At 48.0% G+C, this 19508-nt stretch overlaps 1 protein-coding gene across 3 annotated transcripts in view; it reads left to right on the forward strand.

The window, feature by feature from the left end:
• The first annotated feature begins 2325 nt into the window (after positions 1–2325).
• Positions 2326–19508, forward strand: part of SKP1 (S-phase kinase associated protein 1) — a 210605-nt gene continuing 193422 nt past the window's right edge. Inside the window, exon 1 of one of the 3 annotated variants that reach the window (XM_040344780.1) lies at positions 2326–2346. The gene's annotated coding sequence lies outside the window, so the exon portion shown is untranslated. Of the gene's footprint in view, positions 2347–2403; positions 2512–19508 lie in introns of those variants that run through there. The other 2 variants (XM_040344779.1, XM_040344778.1) reach the window with 2 other exon arrangements.

A 19508-nucleotide genomic window follows, 5' to 3' on the forward strand; every position in this document is an offset into this window, starting at 1 on the left:
AAAAATGAGAATAAAAAGTCAAGAATTAAATATCCCAAACGATTGAACTAACACATAGGGACATCCAGAAAATCAGCATCAAAGCTGTAAACACTGTGCGGAATTCCACCTCCATTCATTAATCTCTTCTTGCCCTCCTGGAGGCCGGTGGCGGGGAGGGAGTGTGATCAGGCCTCGGGGCTAGCGGGCCCTGGTGGATCCTAGATCCTGACGATGAACGGCGGCGACGGAATCTGGTTGCCTGCATCTCCATCGGTTCTACTCTCGGTGCTGGCCATCGATTAACCGACTGTCTGTATGCCGCGTACCAATCCGGGACTGCCACCTGAGGGACACCCAGCGTGTCGCAGAAGTGAGGTAGGTCCTCCGGGACCTTCAATAGAGCGGTGCGGCCCTGATGGGAGGCAGACAGGCAAAAAGGGAACTTCCATTTGTATCTAATGTTCTTAGCCCTCAACACCTCCAACAGTGGTCTAAGATCCTGTCTGTGTTTTAGCGTGATCCCGGACAGGTCTTGGAAGATCTGCACTGGAGCTTTGCGGTAATGCAGTTGTTTCCCTGATTTCAAAATATCCTCCTTTAGTCTATAGTCCGTGAGACAACAAACTATATCCCTAGGGGGATCCGTCTCCTTGCCTTTAGGGCGGAGAGCTCGGTGGACTCTATCCATAGTTATGGGCACCTGAGGTGGCCTGCCGAGCACTGAGTTGAACAGCTCCGTCACCGATTGCGGGACATGTTCCCCCTCCACCGTTTCTGGGATGCCCCGTACCCTCAGGTTTTGGCGGCGGCCCCGGTTGTCCAGGTCCTCAAGATGACGGTTCATGTCCCTTAATTGTAAAGTGTGGTCATCTACCTTTCTGATCGAACGTTGGAGGACGATGGTGTGATCCTCCACAGCACCCTCCGTACGGGCGACTCTGTCAGTCAGGGATCTAACCTCCAACCGAAGCTCTGAGATGGCGGTTGTCAGGGTATCCTTGATGTCCGCCGCGACGGACCGGAGATCTGCGATAGTCAGATAAGGTTGTGATGGTTGGGCGGATGCGGCCATTCCGGCCGTCCCGGGGACCGGGTTGTGTGCAGCCTGTGAAGGCGTCAGGACAATTCCTGAATGCTCAGTGAGGGTGGACTGAGAAAGGCCTGAGGATGAGTTCTGGTGGGAAGGCTCCATGTTTCCTCTGCGTGAGCGGGACATGTCTGAGGTAAAGTGAGCCGAAGTACCGGTTTCTTCTCTAGGGGAACGCGACCTGGAGGCGGAGGAGGCTCTGGAAGCAGTACCCATCACTTTAGCAGGGAAAAATTCGAGCTATGCCCTCCGTTTTGGGTAAAAGTTGCCCTGAGGTGGCAGGAGCTCTGGTCTCAAGCGTCCATCCCTCAGCTCGGTCCGGCCACGCCCCCATGACTTTGCACTTTCACCTGTTTTCCCACGCCCTCCCACCGTCGTTAGGCGATTCCACTGCAACTAACGCTCTCTAGCAGCGCCTTTTCCTTTAGCCCCCGTTCACACCTAGGCGTATATACGCCTGTAGTGCGACGCCGCTGCAGCCCCGAGACGCCAGAGGGATGATTTTACATTGCCCTCTATGGAGATGGTTCACATCTCCACGCCGAACGCCGTACGCCTGCCGCCTGAAAAAAAGTCCCGGACCTTTTTTTCAGGCGGCTTTCGGTGTTCGGCATAGGAGATGTGAAACATCTTCATAGAGGGGGTGAAGGCTGCATTCACAATCGCGGCGTTTTGTCGCCGCAAATCGCGGTACAAAACGCCGCTATTTGTTGCCGCAATTTGCGGGACAAAACGCCGCGATTTTGTACGCCGAAGTGTGAATGCAGCCTTATTGGTCCTTACGGCGTTACGTTAAAATATCCTGTCATCTTATTGGCCCCCATCACTGGGTCGATGTGCGTCTCGAACGGTATGTATTCCTAGCTACGCCGGTGTAGTTTCACATACTGCTCCCCATCACAGATTGCTCCGGAATTGACGGTTTGCTGTTGCTTTAAAAATGTAACATGTAAACAGTCCACCGGATTTACAAACACTGTATTTAAGCATATAAACTCCGTTTTGTGTTGAAAATAACTGTGAAATCTAAAACTCCGGTGGGTGTAACAAGATGTCCGCTTGCCCCCTTTCTCACTCAATCATTACTGTGCAATGGTGTGGGGTGTAGCAAGATGGCGACGGCGGAACGTCACTTCCGGAACAATCTGTGATGGGGAGCCGAATGTGACAAAACACTGGCAGGAAGCGTGTCCCTGTGTCTCTTCCATTTTCTAGTAGACCAAATGCTCGGGAGGTTTTTGTAAACTGCCTACAGAATTGTATTCAGTGAAGACAAGGTTAGCCTAAGTTTTAGCTCTAGCAATCGAAATGTCCTATGTTACGTTGAACCGCCCCTTCCTTCGTTCGATTAAGTGACGCATTTGTCAGAGGAGGCGAAGAGTGGCCGGTTAATAGTCGAGAAGCTGAGGCCTGGTCTGGGGACGTTCGTGGTCGCGGTAAATGTGTGTTTAATATAGATTAATTTGTTTTTCTTGTGATAATGGTGAAGCACATAGATTAGGAGTGTTATTGGCCTTGAACATATGGCATGTTCTTTTTAGGTCGGACAGAGGGGTTTTGGTGCCAGTAAGGCCTGTTGGTATTCTCTTTTTATGATGTTTTTTGTGATAGCGAAGTTCCAGGGAAATTTTTTTTATTCGGTCTCAAACAAAAGAACACCCCAACCTCCCCATTGTTTTTGGATATTTTATTTAAATATATCATTTTTTTGTTTTCATACCTTCCGTCCCTTGTCGCTGCCGTGAGGTACGTTACATCAGTTTTATCGTGCCCCCTCCTCCTTTCTCACCGTTGCCTTCTCGGACCTGCGTGTGTCCCAGAAGAGGGGACCATTCAGAAATACTGTGTATATACTATTAGAGCTTGAATCTGGTAAATATTATAAGGCTCAGATCATTGTTTTTTATTTAAAGGGGAAAAAATAATTGGACTGTTTATTTAAAAAAAAAAAAAAAAATCAGACATAACTGTAATATATTATGTATAACAGACTCCCTTGTCATGGCTTGATAAATGCTACCTGTGTCTGTCACTTATGCTGGCAATACAAAACAATGTCTTTCCTCAAAAAATAATTATTTTTAAAGTGGAGGTTCACCCTATAAAAAATATCTAACACTACATCCAGCACCGTGCTGCATATAAAATGACACTGACCTTTATTTTTTTGCTGTAGATATCGTTTACCCGTGGAATTCACTGCGGCTTCCGGGTAGGGAATCCCGCGGGAGTGGGCGTTCCTATTGTCATGCCAATTGATTGACATGCTAAACGACGGCGCACACAGCGCGTCGCGACTTCCCGAAGGAAGCTCGGCTCTATTCGGCGCCGGTGCGCAGGCGCCGAATAGAGCCGACCCGAGCTTCCTTCGGGAAATCGTGACGCGCTGTGACCGCCGTCGTTTAGCATGTCAATCAATTGGCATGACAATAGGAACGCCCACTCCCGCGGGATTCCCTACCCGGAAGCCGCGTTGAATTCCACGGGTAAACGATATCTACAGCAAAAAATAAATAAAGGTCAGTGTCATTTTATATGCAGCACGGTGCTGGATGTAGTGTTAGAAATTTTTTATAGGGTGAACTTCCACTTTAACCACTTGCCTACTGGGCACATATACCCCCTTCCTGCCCAGGCAAAATTTCAGCTTATGGCACTGCGTCGCTTTAACTGACAATTGCGCAGTCGTGGCTCCCAAACAAAATTTGTCTTTTTTTCCCCCAACAAATAGAGCTTTCCTTTGGTGGTATTTGATCACCTCTGCAGTTTTTATTTTTTGTGCTATAAACAAAAAAATAGAGCGACAATTTTGAAAAAAACACAATGGCCCAGATTCAGGTACGACTTGCGCGGGAGCAAGTGTGATTTGCGCCGCGCAAGTACGGATTTGCTCCCAGGCAAATTTGCGGGTGACCCAGAAAGCAAGCTAAGCCTGAAATGTGCCATTTTTGCACGGAGGCAGTTTCTCTGCCCCGGCGCAATTAAGGGGCAATTTTGCTCAGGGAGCAGCTTGCGCTCTCATGGTTTTCCCTCAGCAAATATGCAAATGAGGAACTGCCACTGATTCATAAACTTGCGCGTGTGAGGAGCATTTTGCTCCCAAAGCGCGCAAGCTGTTTGGCCGGGGCAAATTTGCACTTTATAAAAGCAGGGGCAAGTTAGCAACAGATGGCCACAGGTCAGCTGGAGAGCAACTACAGCAGCACCAAGACGGACGAGCTGAACAAGCAGAGCACCCACACTTTCTGGATCTCACATCTGTGTGCCAACATGCCAGGGGCAGCTACAAAATAAAAAAAAGCTCATAATCTGAGCATCAATAAAAAAAAAAAAACTCAATCTGAGCATAACCAAAAAAAAAGCTCATAATCTGAGCATCAATAAAAAAAAAAAAATGGTCATAATTTTTTTTTTTTCTTTTGGACATCCTTGGCCCAAGGGTGCCCCGGCTCTGGCTCCTCAAACGCCGTGGTGGAGCATGGGGTGGGGATCCTCAACTGCCGTTGGGTAAGTCTCCCCTCCTGCCGCACAGCAGCAGTGTTGGCCTCCACCGCACCTGCCAACCTGCTCACCTCCGAAGTTAATAATGCAGTGGCATCCTGCTGTTCAACCAGACAGGTCACAATGGCTGCGCAGTTGCCACTAACATCCTCCAGGGTCTCATTCTGTCGGTCCCCCCGGTCAGCATGGTGGGTGAGGGCCTGCTGTACAGAGGAGGAGGAGGATGCCAGGCTGTCCGCCACCCGCCTCAGGTCTCCCACCATCTCCCCTATATAGTGGGCCTGCTCCTCCTGCAGACCCTCACGGAGGCTGGAGGGTACACCCCTAGTTTTAGAAAGAGCCTTCCTTGGAGGAAAGGCTGGGGCACGAACTGAGGGAGCAGAACGGGAGGGGGTCACACTGGAGGGAGGGACACTGGAGGGGCTTGCCCTGGAGGGGGATGATGTTATGGTCGGGGGGGGTGGTGGGTCGGTCAGGGATGGTGGGATCCTCCTGGAGGGACACTGCTTCCTCCAGATTGAGGATAACAGCCTCCTCCACCACTTCCTCCTCCCTAGATGGACTCTGGCCGATATCCTCCTCCACCAACATGCCCAGGATCTGCAGAGGGCCTGACTGCACCCCATGATGTTCTGGGGATGGCGTGGGTCGCCCTACAGCCGATGACGGCCCAGCCTCATCATCAACATCTGTGGATGACACAAAACAAAAATGTTGCTGGAGCAACACACTTATCACATGTTCCCTTCTACCCCCTCCCATGATACACAGCAGATATGAGAAACAAAAACTTGTTACATGTTCCCTTCTACCCTCTCCCATGATACACAGCAGATATGAGAAACAAAAACTTGTTACATGTTCCCTTCTACCCCCTCCCATGATACACAGCAGATATGAGAAACAAAAACTTGTTACATGTTCCCTTCTACCCCCTCATATGTTCACTTCTACCCCCTCCCATGATACACAGCAGATATGAGAAACAAAAACTTGTTACATGTTCCCTTCTACCCCCTCATATGTTCCCTTCTACCCCCTCCCATGATACACAGCAGATATGAGAAACAAAAAACTTACCAGTCCCCAACAGTGGAGTCATAGCCTGGCAGTCCCTCTACCTGCTCCAGCGCTAGACTCTGAGAGATGACCTCCTCCTCCGGATTGAGTCGCACAGAACAGGCTGGTCCTCCTCCGGTGCCCCTGCTGTGCTTTTTAATGAGGACAATTTTGTCTCGGACGCGACGCCGCATGTCCGTGAACTTTTTCTGGATGTCCATCCAAGTCCGGTCCTCAAAGCCCAGGGCATTGATGTCTAAGGTTATTGCCTCAAATATTGCCCTCCTTTGGGCTACGGTAGTATTTTGGCGTTCAGCGCCATACAGAACAGCAGTATGGCGCGTCAGTGCCTCCAGCATGATCTCCATATCCGCTGCCACAAAATTAGCCTTCCTCTTTTTTTTTTTTTGGCCGGGAGGTGCCATCTCACAGCAAAGGGCAAAATTACCTTGCTCGGGGGGGTGGAACAAGCAGGATGTAATTTTGCACAGGACCTGCGCAGGTCTGCCCCTATTTATTTGCTCAGTGCAAGCAGGTGGGCAAAATTTGCCCTGAAAATAGGCACAAACCACTGCTGAGTGGAAAAAAGATCATTTGCATAGGGCACACCCACTTTCACTTGCGCTGCCTTACGCCCTGATTTTTGCCTTACAAAGGAGCAAGTTAGCAGACAAAAGGAATCCTGAATCAGGTGGCAATCTTTCCAATTTGCCCCAGCGCAGAGCAAATCGGCTGCTCTTTACAGGTGTAACTAAAGGGCAAATCTACCTGAATCTGGGCCAATATTTTTAACTTTGCTATAATAAATATTACATATATTTTTTTTTTTTTTACTTTTTTTTTTTTTTTCCCCCTCAGTTTAGGCCGATACGTATTCTTCTACATATATTTTTGGTAAAAAAAAATCGAAATAAGCGTATAGCGGCAAAATAGGGGACATAATTATGAATTTTTATTTTTTTACTAGTAATGGCGGCGATCTGATTTTTTTTTTTTTTTTTATTGGGACTGCGACATTATGGCAGACACTTTTGACACATTTTTGGGACCATTCACATTTATACAGCGATCAGTACTATAAATATGCACTGATTACTGTATAAATGTGACTGGCAGGGAAGGGGTTAACACTAGGGGGCGAGGAAGGGGTTAAATGTGTGCCCTGCATAGTGTTTCTAACTGTGGGGGAAAGGGGACTGACTGGGTGAGGGGACCGATCTGTGTCCCTATGTACAAGGGACACAGCATCGGTCTCCTTTCCCTGACAGGAAGTGGATCTATGTTTACACACAAGGATCCACGGTCCTGCTCAGTTACTGGGCAATCATGGGCACGCGCATCGTGTTCCCAGTAACGTGGCTGGTGCGCGCGCCGCCCGTGTTGCGCACCCCCTAGTGGCTCTGAAAGGTCATATGACGTCCTCTCAGAACACGGCGGCCGGTAGTGAGGTGGTTAAGAACGTTCGTTGATTTTCTAATCGTACGTGGGGTCAAATTGATGCATGGTTGTTTTCGACCACAGTGACAGGAAAATTCAAAGGAGCAGAACAGGAAACTTCTTGGTCAAAGGAATTTTCAGACTGTGGCTTTCAGTTCCGAAATTACATTCATTTTTAAAAGCAAGACAAATTTTCAAATTACATTCTTTCATTCAGCGAATGTACCCAAGATTTTTTTGTAACAAATATTCTCGTCTGAAAATCGTTACATGTTTGGTCAGCACAAGGCTCAGTTCACACCTATGCAGTTTGCCTTTGTTCCATTTCTGCAGTGCTTTTTGCTGTGTTTTTGCACACATGATTTTGCTGCGATTTGCGGTTGCATTTTTTATTTATTTTTTGGCCAATGTGTTGGGCAGATAAAAAAAAAAAAATGCAAATTGTGGCAAAAACCCACTACTTTTCTGCAGCTTCTCATGAAGTCTATGGAACCAAAAAAAGCACAGTTTAGCATAGATGTGAACGTGTCCCATAGGAAACCACGTTAAATGAACTGTACTGTGTCTGTAAAAAAATGCATAGGTGTGAATCAGGCCTAAGTTGTTTAGTAGTAGGAGCAGCATGCTGTGTGTGTTTTTTTATTTTTTTATATATCACCTGTCATAATGGGGTTACAAAAATAAAATTAACCCTTTTATAGTACAACGAGCAGATAATCGCTACTTTAAGGGGTCCATTTATACTGTGAAAGTAATAACTACACCTAGAAGTAGGATATATGGGCATTTTAACTAGGAGCCAGACATTGAAACTATATGAAAAGTGGAAGGGGAGATAAATCTTTGAGCCCTGGTTCACACTGGGTACGATTTGGAACGATTTGAGATGCGATTTGACATGTCAAATCGCATCTCAAATCGGCGGCAATTGTCGGCAATGGCACTGTCCTAATCAGTGCGACGCCGCATCTGCGATTTCAAAAAGTAGTTCCTGTACTACTTTTTGCGATTTCGGGCCGCGATTTACATTAAATTGCGGCCGAAATCGCGGCAAAATCGCAATCGCGGTAAAATCGCGCATTTCACCGCGATTTTGAATTCGCAGCAGTGTGAACCTAGGCTCATAATAACCTCTTAAAGCGGGAGTTCACCCATTTGTTAAATTTTTTTTTTTCTCCCCTTAGCTTCCTGCTCGTTCGGTCTAGGGGAATCGGCTATTTGTATTAAAATATGAGCAGTACTTACCCGTTTTCGAGCTGCATCTTCTTCCGTCGCTTCCGGGTATGGGTCTTCGGGAGCGGGCGTTCCTTCTTGATTGACAGTCTTCCGAGAGGCTTCCGACGGTCGCATCCATCGCGTCACTCGTAGCCGAAAGAAGCCGAACGTCGGTGCGGCTCTATACTGCGCCTGCGCACCGACGTTCGGCTTCTTTCGGAAAATCGTGACGCGATGGAAGCCTCTCGGAAGCCTGTCAATCAAGAAGGAACGCCCATTCCCGCAGCCCATACCCGGAAGCGACGGAGAGGATGCATCTCGTAAACGGGTAAGTACTGCACATATTTTAAAACAAATAGCCGATTCCCCTAGAGAAAACGAGCAGGAATCTAAGGGGAAAAAGTGCCCTCTAAGGGTGAACCCCCGCTTTAAGGATCGGCTCACGTACGTTGGCACTTTAAAGATGGATATCTTGGTAACGGCAGCAGCTGCTGCCACAACCGAGATATGCATCTTTCTCTGGACGGACACAGCTCCTTAAATCTTGACAAGTGGGTTATGTTCCTGTTCATAGGCGAGGACTAGGCAGAACATGTTTATCTTAAAACATGTAACTTTAACAGAGTTGAACAGCCCCACCCAGGGGGCAGTCACTCTGGGCATAACCCCTCACCCTGCCTCATACAGCTCAGTGTTTTTTTTTTTTCTGCTTAGAGGAGACGGACGTGGCTCCCTTTGGGCCCAAGTCCTGAGGAAATTTTCGCTTTTATTTTTGTGATTCTGATTCTTTTATCAACTGCCGGCTGGGTGACAGGCTGTATATTATAGATCCTTGTAGTTTTCGCAGTCTGGCCATCGAGCGTGAGCAGTCCTTAGCTACGCACTGGGTCAGCCACGACATACCCCATGGCTCCAGGGGTGGCCGATGAGCATATGTTCCGGGGCCACATATGACTGGGCTGCTGTTGTCTCACTCACAATGGACCGGGCCGACAGCTACTCCGTACCATCGGTTGTGGGTCTGTCAGGGTCGCGCCAGCAAGTCCTCGCTAGGATGGGTAAGTACGGTTCCTCCTGCCTCGGCAGGATGGAACAGCTTGGCATTCCCAGGATTAAGGGGTTCTCCTGTCCTCCCTTTCTCCTCCTGCCCTAGGGCCCGCTGTGACTGGGGTGTACCTGTGGGGGGGCTCCGGGGTCTGCTTTCTGTGAGAGGGGGGGGGGGTATGTCTCCTGGAAAGTCTGCGCGGCCTTCTTGTCCACATCTCGGGGCTCGGGCGCCATTTTCTTACCTCGTCTTTCAGGACAGCACCTGGAGAGAGCTCAGTTCCACCCACTTTCCCAGGAAACACTGCAGTCATTGCTTTAAACCTGGACACATCCACCATGGCCTCAGTTGAGTTGTAGTGTTTCCTCCGGCCATGGTGGAAGCGCTGCAGGGAACCAAGGGTGTGCTGCGCTCTCTCCAGGTGGAGGTGGTTTAGAGCATACCTGGTGTTTGTAGTTTTTTTTTCTTTCCAGGCCAGCCCAACATCCCCCCCCCCCCCTCCCCGACGGGTGGGGGAGGTTTCGGTGTCTGTCCCTTCTTGAGCCTGGCGAGGGCAGAGGCTGCCGGAGGTCCCCACGCCGATGGGGTGGACTAGGGGAACTGAACTCTGAGGAAACCTGGGTCTGTGTAGTGGCAGTACCGAGTGGTGGGTGACGTCACTGCCAGACGGGGCGGGACTTCCGGCTGTGCGCGACGGCTTCCGGTTCCGGCCGTTGGAAAGCAGAAGGGTGAGGCGGCCTCGGCGTTGCGAATCCCGGTCCACGCTGCGGCGTAAAGGACCGGGAAAGTTTGAAAAATGCCCCACTTCGGGGAAATGGAGCCAGAGGAACCAGCGGTGGTGGCGGGAGCAGGAGCCACAAACACCAGCCCAGCCCAGGTAGGAAGAGACAGTGGTCTCTAAATTTAGTTACCTGGGCTATGTATATTGCTGTCCCCCTCCTCCTCCCCTGTAGTGGGGAGGGGGAAGGGAGCCTGCCTCGCACTACACAGGTGACTTCTCTGTGTAGTGTGTGTTGTTGTTTTTCAGCAGTGATTTTGTGGGGTATGTTTTGTTTCAATGGCTGTTTGTTTTGAGGTCTGATGGGGGTGAAGTATTTGTGTGTGTGTGTGTGTGTGTGTATGCATAATTAAAAAAAGTGTTTGCTGGCGTTGGTGTTTTGCAAAAAGCTGAAAGAAAGACTAAACATGTTTTTCCCACCCCTAAGAAATGGTGTGCTTCATGTAAAACTTCACTTAGGGAGTTTTGGAGCAAACCATTATGCAGATCTTGCATTGCAGACTCAGAGAGGAGACTGCTACTCTACCACCCCCTGCCCAGTCTAGTGAGTTCCTCACTTCTTTTCAGAAGGAGTTGGAAAACACCTTTTCAATTCTTCCACTCCTATCTGGACAAATGTCCAAGGACACAGGATAAAGAGACTTCTCCGCCTTCATGCAAGAGACCGCCAACAGGCGATTCTGCAGAATTGGACCTATGGAGAGTCTCTGGAGAAACAAATCTAAATTTCTATCCCCAGTAAAAAGAAAATTATGGTGGTGGAGAAGGCAAGAAAATCTAAGTCTAGGTCTATTATGGATTTTCCCCACAGCAAAGATCTTGACAACAGATGCAAGCTCCTGGCGGTGGGGTGCACACCTCGAAAACCAAATGGCCCAGGTCAAGAGAGGAATCCAGGAGGTCCTCCAATTGGAGGGAGCTAAGGGCCATCACTCTGGGGCTGTGGGCCTTCAGACAAACAATCAGGAGACAACACGTCCAGGTGTTGTCAGACAACGCCATGGCGGTGGCATATATTTCAAGACAGGGGGGCACAAGAAGCAGGTGTCTTCTGAACTTGGCCCAAGAAACTCTGACCTGGGCAGAGGACAATGTGGCATCCTTGACCGCAGTGCACCTGAAAGGCACCCTAACTCGCCTAGCAGAAAAAGGGTGTTAGAGTCCGATTGGAGCCTAAACCTGGAGGTGTTTCAGAGGATAGTAGAAAGATGGGGAGCACCCCAGATAGACCTTTTTGCAGCACAAGCAAATGCAGTCCCACTCTACTTTTCCCTGAACAGGCAGGACCAAGCGGAGGGTCAGGGTTGGTCCTTCCATTAGTGTTACGCGTTTCCCCCGCTGCAAATGATTCCCCTAGTGCTCAAGAAATTGCAGGGAAAAAAAGGACGACCCTTATTCTAGTGGCCCCATATTGGCCCAAGAGACCTTGGTTTTCAGGCCGGGTTCACACCTATGCGAATTGGTTGCGGCTTAAACCGCATCCAATTCGCATAACATAAAATACATTGATTTCAATGAGGCTGGTTCACATATGTTTTTTTAAAATCAAGGCAGTACATACCGTTTTAGAGATAGATGTTCTCCGCGGCTTCCGGGTATGATCTGTGGGTCTGGGCGTTCCTATTTGATAGGCTTTCGACTGTTGCATACATCGCGTCACGAGTTGCCGAAAGTAGCCGAAAGTCGTGCGCAGGCGCCGTATAGAGCCGCACCGACGTGCGGCTTCTTTTCGGCAACTCGTGACACGCTGTATGCAACGGTCGGAAGCCTGTCAATCAAATAGGAACGCCCAGTCCAGCAGATCATACCCGGAAGCCGCGGAGAACATCTATCTCTAAAACGGTATGTACTGCATTGATTAAAAAAAAAAAAACACCCGATTGTGCTTCCCACAATTAGCCTCAATCTAATGTTAATTTTTTTTTTTCGGGTGAACCCCCGCTTTAAGGCACTAGCTAGGGCTAGGCCCATACCACTTAAATCCCATTTGGGAAAACATTTATCAGTGGTTTTGCAAGGTCTGACTAAAGGACCTTTTGAACCGCCAGAAGAAGCCTCAATTAAATTATGGTCTTTAACCACTTTCCCACCGCGCCATAGACCTTTTACTGCTACAGCGCGGTGGAGTTATTCTGGGAGGACGTCCCTGGGACGTCCTCCCAGAATCCTTCACTCGCGCGCTCCCTGGGGCGTGCTCCCGGAATCATCTGTGAGCGCCGGGTCTAGAAGACCCGGCACATCACAGATCGCGGTAAATTGCCGCCGATAGTGGCCGTTTACCACGTGATCGCTCCGTCAAATGACGGAGCGATCACTTGTAAACAAACCGGCGTCATGTCATGTCGGTTCTTCCCTCTCCTCTCTGTACCGATCGGTACAGTGTGAGAGGAGAGGGAAGAACCGGCGTAAGAATCCAACTACTAACATGGCCAAGACCAAAGAGCTGTCCAAAGACACTAGAGACAAAATTGTACACCTCCACAAGGCTGGAAAGGGCTACGGGGAAATTGCCAAGCAGCTTGGTGAAAAAAGGTCCACTGTTGGAGCAATCATTAGAAAATGGAAGAAGCTAAACATGACTGTCAATCTCCCTCGGACTGGGGCTCCATGCAAAATCTCACCTCGTGGGGGCTCAATGATCCTAAGAAAGGTGAGAAATCAGCCCAGGACTACACGGGAGGAGCTGGTCAATGACCTGAAAAGAGCTGGGACCACCGTTTCCAAGGTTACTGTTGGTAATACACTAAGACGTCATGGTTTGAAATCATGCATGGCACGGAAGGTTCCCCTGCTTAAACCAGCACATGTCAAGGCCCGTCTTAAGTTTGCCAATGACCATTTGGATGATCCAGAGGAGTCATGGGAGAAAGTCATGTGGTCAGATGAGACCAAAATAGAACTTTTTGGTCATAATTCCACTAACCGTGTTTGGAGGAAGAAGAATGATGAGTACCATCCCAAGAACACCATCCCTACTGTGAAGCATGGGGGTGGTAGCATCATGCTTTGGGGGTGTTTTTCTGCACATGGGACAGGGCGACTGCACTGTATTAAGGAGAGGATGACCGGGGCCATGTATTGCGAGATTTTGGGCAACAACCTCCTTCCCTCAGTTAGAGCTTTGAAGATGGGTCGAGGCTGGGTCTTCCAACATGACAATGACCCGAAGCACACACCCAGGATAACCAAGGAGTGGCTCTGTAAGAAGCATATCAAGGTTCTGGCGTGGCCTAGCCAGTCTCCAGACCTAAACCCAATAGAGAATCTTTGGAGGGAGCTCAAACTCCGTGTTTCTCAGCGACAGCCCAGAAACCTGACTGATCTAGAGAAGATCTGTGTGGAGTAGTGGGCCAAAATCCCTCCTCCAGTGTGTGCAAACCTGGTGAAAAACTACAAGAAACGTTTGACCTCTGTAATTGCAAACAAAGGCTACTGTACCAAATATTAACATTGATTTTCTCAGGTGTTCAAATACTTATTTGCAGCTGTATCATACAAATAAATAGTTAAAAAAAAATCATACATTGTGATTTCTGGATTATTTTTTTTTTTATGTCTCTCAGTGGACATGCACCTACGATAACAATTTCAGACCCCTCCATGATTTCCAAGTGGGAGAACTTGCAAAATAGCAGGGTGTTCAAATACTTATTTTCATCACTGTGTGTGTGTGTGTGTGTGTGTGTGTGTGTATATATAATATATATATACGTTTATTTTGTGAAAGATATGCCGAGTAAATTCATGCCCAACATGTCACGCTTCAAACTTACGGCCGCTCGTGGGATGGCTACAAACTTTTAGCCTTAATCTCCATCAGACAATATTTTAAACTCTACAGGTTGCATGTTTTGAGTTAGAAGAGATCTAGTGCTAGAATTATTGCTCCCGCTCGAACGATCGGGTCGATTTGACCCCACTAACGAACCTTCTTAAAGTGTGTGTGTGTGTGTGTGTGTGTGTTAGGGTTGTCCCGATACCACTTTTTTAGGACTGAGTACAAGTACCGATCCTTTTTTTTCAAGTAGTCGCCAATTCCAAATACCGATACTTTTTTTAAATGTGTCCCCAAATGCAGCCATGTCCCTCTAGCCATGTCCCTCACATATGCAGCCATGTCCCTCCAGCCATTTCCCCCCAGCCATTTCCCCCATACCTTTGCCGCCGTAAGCCGCTGCCGCATGGAGAAAATCACAGCATTCATTTGAATAGCTGTTTTGCCCGCGCGTATAGACACTCCCCCTTGCTCGGGATTGGACAGATCACGATCACCCATCCAATCCCGAGCAAGGGGGAGTGTCTATATGTGCGGGAACACTACAGCTATTCAAATGAAAGCTGTGATGTTCCCGCACGCCGTTTAACCCATGCGGCGGCTTTTGATGCAGCAGCGGGGGGGGGGAGTATTCCATTTAGGTATCGGGGGTATTTGCGCGAGTACAAGTACTCGCGCAAATACTCGGTATCGGTCCCGATACCGGTATCGGGACAACCCTACGTGTGTTTTATAGTGGGGCAAAAAAGTATTTAGTCAGCCACCAATTGTGCAAGTTCTCCCACTTAAAAAGATGAGAGGCCTGTAATTGTCATCATAGGTATACCTCAACTATGAGAGACACAATGTGCAAACAAATCCAGACCATCACATTGTCTGATTTGGAAAAAATTTATTTGCAAATTATGGTGGAAAATAAGTATTTGGTCAATATCAAAAGTCAATCTCAATACGTTGTCATTGCCAACAAAGGATATGTAACGGAGGTCAAAGTTTTCTGTAAGTCTTCACAAGGTTGTCACACACTGTTGCTGGTATGTTGGGCCATTCCTCCATGCAGATCTCCTCTTGAGCAGTGATGTTTTGGGGCTGTCGCTGGGCAACACAGACTTTCAAAGGTTTTCTATGGGGTTGAGATCTGGAGACTGGCAAGGCCACTCCAGGACCTTGAAATGCTTCTTGCGAAGCCACTCCTTCGTTGCCCTGGGCGGTGTGTTTGGGATCATTGTCATGCTGAAAGACCCAGCCACGTTTCATCTTCAATACCCTTGCTGATGGGAGGAGGTTTGCACTCAATCTCAGGATACATGGCCCTATTCATTCTTTCAGGTACACGGATCAGTCGTCCTGTTCCCTTTGCAGAGGAACTGCCCCAAAGCATGATTTTGCGACCCCCCCCCCCCCCCCCCATGCTTCATAGTAGGTATGGTGTTCTTTGGTTGCAACTCTGCATTCTTTCTCCTCCAAACACGACGAGTTGTGTTTCTACCAAACAGTTCTAATTTGGTTTTATCTGACCATATGACATTCTCCCAATCCTCTTCTGGATCATCCAAATGCTCTCTAGCAAACCTCAGATGGGCCCGGACATGTACTGGCTTAAAAGGGTTGTAAAGGAATTATTTTTATTAGGGTTGTCCCGATACCACTTTTTTAGGACTGAGTACAAGTACCGATACTTTTTTTTTTTTTTTTATGTACTCGCCAATACCGATACTTTTTTTTAATGTGTCTGCAAATGCAGCCATGTCCCCCCCCATATTCTAGCAATGTCCCCCCCCCATATTCTAGCCATGCCCCCCCCCCCATATTCTAGCCATGGCGATGAGGATGACAGGAGGCAGGGTGGTAGGATGTCAGATGTGGGGTAGAGGATGATGATGACAGGGGGTGAGGTGGTAGGCAGCTGGCAGTGGGTATAGCAGAGATGATTGTAGGGTGGTGAGATGCCAGGAACAGGGGGATGAGGATGGAGATGACAGCCAGGGGTAAGTTGGTAGGAAGCTGGCAAGTATTACAGGAGGTAGGATGCCAGGAACAGGGGAGGATAATGATGGCATGGGGTCAGTAGGTGTCATCATATGCCGGATAGCATGCATTGCATATCATCACTCAGGTCTTTGAGGACATGAGAGGAAAGCAGCGGTAATTCTCGGGGGGGCCCTCAGTCAGGAGGTGACATCACGTGATGCCAGTGTCACGCATGGGCAGGACTGTACCTTTGAGGCTGTTAGCAGACTGGCTCCTGGATGATCGCTGGGCGTCAGCTGTGATGACAGATCTGTCCTCCATTTCAGATCCTCCTCCCTGCAGAGGAGATTGGGGAGCCGCTCAGCCACTGCAGGCATTATTCAAGCTCTGCACATAGCCGGAGTGAGAGATCCGCGGTGCACGGCAGGTGGGAGGAACCGGGGGAAAGGAGTACATAGTGCCACCCACTGACCCTCCGACCTCAGGAAGTGGTCAGTGACAGACAGTCCGCTCCTGGGTGGGGAAAACGAGTTGTGGCCACGGACGCAAGGCGGGGATATGACCGGAGATCGCTTACCTGCATCCCCGCTACCGTCGACTGTGTAATACGCGCCGGGAACATTACAGCTTTGAATAGCTGTAATGATTGGCTTCCGCGCTGCGTATAGACACTCCCCCTCGCTCGGGATTGGACAGTTCACCCGAGCAAGGGGGAGTGTTTATGCGCGGCGCGAATCATTGCAGCTATTCAAAGCTGTAATGTTCCTGGCGTGTATTACACAGTCGGCGGTAGCGGGGATGCGGCGTAACGGGTGCGGTGCGGGGGGGGGGGGATTTTTCTATTCCGGTATCGGGGGTATTTGCGGGAGTACTTGTACTCGATACCGTAATTTTTCTTTTTATTTTTTCCATAACAAGCATCCTTTACCTGCAGACATTCCTCTTTTCACTTCCTCATTGTTCGTTTTTGCTCAGAAGTTGCTCTATTTCTTCTCCATTCTGTTCACTTCCTGCTTGTCTGTTACTCGCCACCGTAAAGGGAGGCTTTACTGCGGTGGTCAGTGACGTTTTCGCCCCCTCCTGGGAACTACATCTGTTTTAGGATGCTCACTACGTGTTAGAGACTTCAAGGAGGTGTGAATTACTGGGCGGGCCGCAATGCATACTGGGAAATGTAGTTCTTACATGAAAAAGCGCCGCAAACCAGGAAGTGAATGAGAGAACAGAAACTAGAACGCCAGAGGTGATATAGATGAAGGAATTTAATAGGTATTTACTCGTTTTTTTTAACAGAATCATTACACTATTCTGTCTACCTTGCAGACATTATTTTAGGCAACATTTTTTTTTCCTTTACAACTCCTTTAAGCAGGGGGACACATCTGGCACTGCAGGATCTCAGTCCCTGGCTGTGTAGTGTTGGTGATGGTAGCCTTTGTTACGTTGACCCCAGCTCTCTGAGGGTCATTCACTAGGTCCCCCCATGTGATTCTGGGATTTTTGCTCACCGTTGTGATCGTTTTGATCCCACGGGGTGAGATCTTGTGTGGAGCCCCAGATCAACGGAGATTATCAGTGGTCTTGTATGTCTTCCATTTTCTAATTATTGCTCCCACAGTTGATTTATTCACACCAAGCTGCTTGCCTATTGCAGACTTCAGTCTTCCCAGCCTGGTGCAGGTCTACAATTTTGTTTCTGGTGTCCTTTGACAACTCTTTGGTCTTCACCATAGTGGAGTTTGGAGTGTGACTGTTTTGAGGTTGTGGACAGGTGTCTTTTATACTGATAAGTTCAAACAGGTGTCATATTCTTGCAGAGTGGAAGGCACCTGAGAGGAGGGTATTCCAGTCTAAAGGGCACAAAAGGAAGATTTCCTTTTCAGTCTGAATCCGAGGAGACTTTCTTTAAATGTCCTAGACTGGATGCCCCTATGTCACAGGTGTCCAAAAAGTCAGACCTGTGCTTTGAAGACTCAGGGGTCCTAAAAAGATCAAATGGACAGCAAGGCCGATTCCTTGCTGCATAAGGCCTGGGATGCTTCATCTTTCTCCTTGTGTCCAGCTGTAGCATCCACCTGTGTGGCTAGGAATTTGAACAAATGGGTTCAGCGTCTGGATTAGGGCCGAAACAACTAACCGATTAATCGACAACTAACCGATTAATCGACAACTAACCGATTAATCGACAACTAACCGATTAATCGACAACTAACCGATTAATCGACAACTAACCGATTAATCGACAACTAACCGATTAATCGACAACTAACCGATTAATCGACAACTAACCGATTAATCGACAACTAACCGATTAATCGACAACTAACCGATTAATCGACAACTAACCGATTATGAAAATAGTTGTCAACTATTTTCATAATCGATTAATCGTCCAGTTGATTAGTTGGCCTGCATATAGAATGCATTATTTGTTTACATATCAGGAAATACAGTGCAGCACACATACAGCTCAGTACACCATTCATACATGTCACTAAGTGCCTGAGAATTTGTGAATGTGAATGTGAAAGTGCGAGGAGCAATGCCTCATGGGACATGTAGTCCTGGGCAGGAAGTGAGTGGTTTTAAAGGCAGAAGTTATTTTACCTTGCTATAGGGGGCGCTCTATACTATACTTTGCAGCTTGCTATTGAGGCTCTCTGAGGGCAGGAGGAGCCAGAAGCATCAGTGAGGGACCCCAGAAGTGGAGAATCAGGGCTGCTCTGTGCAAAACCATTACACAGAGCAGGTAAGTATAACAAGTTTGTTTAAAAAAAATAAAAATCACTTTAAAGACTGCAGGGAAGATCAGTATCTGAACCCAGAGAAAGTGGAGGTAATAGAAGGCCTTACAATTAGTGTAGTTATTTTTTTGTTGACCACTGCATATGGATATTTAAGAATAAATTGCTTTTTTTTATTTATTTTTTTACATATTAACTAAATTGTACACCACACTTGTTTTAAGATTATCCGATTAGTCGATTAATCGAAACAATAATCGGCCAACTAATCGATTATGAAAATAATCGTTAGTTGCAGCCCTAGTCTGGATGATCTTCTTTTATCTGACACCCTTGAAGAGATTAGGGAGTCTCTCCCACTCATTACCAAGTCGGTTGCCTTCTTGGCTGATGCAGCTGCAGATTCCGTAAAGGCTGCAGCCAGACGAGCTTTGTGGCTCAAATCTTGGGAGGGTGATCTTGCCTCCAAATGCGGAGTCCCTCAAGGATCTCCCTTGTCGTCCGTACTATTCAATATCTATCTTCGTCGTCTTTTTGAAATCATCAATAACCAAAAGTTACTCTACCACTCCACTCCTACGCAGATGACACCCAAATCTATTTCCGCATCAGTAACCAAAAGGACCATTATCTCGGAATAGAGAAATGCCTTACTTTAATAGAACACTGGATGACAGAGCGTTATCTTAAACTCAATGGCTCAAAAACAGAACTTCTTCTGTTTCATGCCAACCGGAAAAGATCTCCTACAACAATGTGGACACCCCATCGTCCCAAGCACCAAAGTAAAAAGTCTCGGAGTCACTTTTGACTTGAATATGACAATGGATGCACAAATAAGTTCGGTAGTCAGCGGATCTCACCATCTGCTGCGCCTGCTACGTAGACTCGTTCCCTTTATCCCCAAAGAAGAC

This window comes from Rana temporaria, chromosome 3, assembly GCF_905171775.1.
Source record: "Rana temporaria chromosome 3, aRanTem1.1, whole genome shotgun sequence".
Taxonomy (NCBI): domain Eukaryota; kingdom Metazoa; phylum Chordata; class Amphibia; order Anura; family Ranidae; genus Rana; species Rana temporaria.